This window comes from Solanum pennellii, chromosome 10, assembly GCF_001406875.1.
Source record: "Solanum pennellii chromosome 10, SPENNV200".
In the NCBI taxonomy this organism is placed as follows: domain Eukaryota; kingdom Viridiplantae; phylum Streptophyta; class Magnoliopsida; order Solanales; family Solanaceae; genus Solanum; species Solanum pennellii.
In genome coordinates this window covers 52,020,449-52,023,172 of record NC_028646.1, presented here as the reverse complement: position 1 = coordinate 52,023,172, position 2,724 = coordinate 52,020,449, and positions in this window count along the sequence as shown.

Here is a 2,724-nt window from a genome sequence, read left to right as displayed (position 1 = left end):
TTGAGATCCTTGAGTTAATTTGTTAATGTCTATAATTCAACATCAACCCTATTTTGAGTTATAAATCTTGAGAAGTTTTCAAAGCCAACACTTGAGTTTTAAACCGAATTTCGAGAAGTAAGTATGACAATGAGAAGAGTTGTATACATGAGTTCCATATTTTTATTTAGACTCTTGACTTGAGTCATTCATGTCCATAAATTCTTCACGAACTTCATCAGTTGAGTATCTTTGAAAGTAGTAGTATCTTCAAGTTTTACGTCTTGACTATTGAGTTTTCGATCATTTTGGAATTATGTTCCTAGTCATTAGGATACTACGTGTTACTGATGAAGGTTTTTGAGCTCAGTAGTTCTTTCCCATAATTACACATGAACCTTATGAGTCAAGTAGTCTTGAGATGAGAGGTATCATAGAGTCCTTGATTTGAGTAGTTCATGCCCATAATTTCGCATGAACCCTTTGAGTCGAGCATTCTTGAGATGAGCAATATCATTGACTCTCTGAGTTCTAGAGTTTTTGAGTTCCAAGTATTTAGTTCTATGCATGGTTGTTGAAAACCTTGAATTGAGTTGTTCACATCCCTAATTCGGCATGAACCCTATTTAAGAAGTGTTTTTTACAAATTGTTTTAAATCTTGTTTTATAGACTTTAGCACCTAGTTGAGAAAGAGTATAGTTGAGTTCATTTTCTTTAAAATGATATATGAGAACTAAGTATTCCCAACAGTAAATGATTTTACATTTAAGTTGAGAGGAAACTAAGATTCCTAATGGAGTTTTGAGCAGTTTGAGTACCATCTCTTTTAAGAGAAAGATATTGAGTAATAATCTCAACCACAAAAAGAGTTATGTTTTTAAAATATGAGCTGAGTATATTTTTGGGAGTATCATTGAGAACTGATACAAAGACGAGTTCTGATAATTCAAGTCTCCATAAACCATATAGCCAATGTGGGTAGAAAGGTTCATGCTTTTTAGATGATTCCTCAATGTTTTTTAGCATAGACTAGTGTATCCAATTAGTTGAGAGGTTCTATACTCTGGCAAAGTATAGGATAGTTCTGGCAGCATGGGTGAGACGAAGTATCATCACCATAGCTCATAGTGATACGGAGTATCATCACATAGCTCATAGTAATGATTGTCGATTAGAGAAACTCCCATAGATTTATATTGTATTTTATACATACAAATTGATTTATTATTGTATTCTTCAATACATTGAGTTGCTATCTACTTTTTAAAAAGCTTTCCATATATATTGCATCTTTTTGTGTTGCTTTATCCTTGAGTATCATGAGTTGAGTACCTTTGAGTTGAGTATCATATATTTGAGTTGAGTATCTTATTCGTGAGTTGAGTTGAGTTGAGAAGAGGTAAGTATGTTTCCTTATATCAAGTTCAAGCCTATGTTTCTGCTTTAGAATTTCCCTTACATGCTCGTACATTACACGTACTTAGCCATTTGGCCGTCATCGTTTCATGGTGCAGATACATGCATTCAGGATAATCAATAGGTGTTTTGTTGAGGTCATGTGATATTCCAATCATCTTTGGTGAGCCTTCTTATATTCCAGAGGACCTCACATTTATCTTACAGTTAGTAGATTTGAGATGTCGTGGGTCTTGTACAAAAATACTTGATGAGTAGAGGCTTCATAAATAGATAGTAAAGTTTAAGAAGTTTGATTGCTTATTTTGTTAAATATTTTAAAGACTTGAGTTGCCTATTTGGGCTAGTTGAATATTCTATTATATTCAAAGTTAATCATTTGAGTTAAAACTTTGTATCTACACTCTATGAATAATTTATCAAGTTTTAAGATTTTGTATGTTTGAGTTAGCCTTCAACTTGTAGTCAGCAATGATGAGGGTTCGCTTGGGGACCATCAATGGTTCTTGAGTGTCAACAATGTCCAGGGTATAGGCTCGGGTCATGACTATAACTTTCCAAAAATATAACACCTAATATAGAGCTAAACATGAGTGTCTAAAGGTTTAGATACTTTTTTATGACCTAAAATAATATTTAGAAGACATCCAAGAAGTTTAAGAGCCAAGACGTCCATTACATCCGGAAATTAGCCTAATTGAACTAGTTGACGTTGCTATGTTTGGGGATGGTTTCGGAGATTCAAATGAAGTCTAAAACTTGAAAAAAGAATTTGATTAGGTAGAGTATAGTATAGAGGGTATAAACGTTCCATAACGACGCCCCAAGGACCACCCGAGAAGAGGACCCCAACATGGGTGGGCAGGCTTCCTAAGCAGCCTGCGATGTGTCAAAATTCAGTGGGCTGCTGCCCGACGCGCAGACCACACAGACCTCACTGGTCTAAGAATAATTTTTTGGGAAAAAAGTGCGTGTTGACCTAGCGACGCGGAGCCACTTCCCAGATTCGGTGAATTCTTATATTTGACATTTAAACTTCATAAAATGATCAATTTAAGTTAGGGGTGTTTTGGGTAATTTAGGGGGTAATTATATGTAACCTAAGGGTCATTTTAAGTCATTAATAACTCATCCAAACCCAACTTTCCAAATCAAAACCTAAAAGCTCTCACCTCTCTCTACTTTCTCTCTCCGCAAATCCTCCATTAAAGAAGGAAGAAAGCTTGAAGAAGAAGGCGAATTTCTATAGGATTTCACTTCAATTTCATGAGTAAATCTTCATTAAGGTATGGGTTCTTCACTCTTGGGATTCCTTTCCCAAAGAGGTC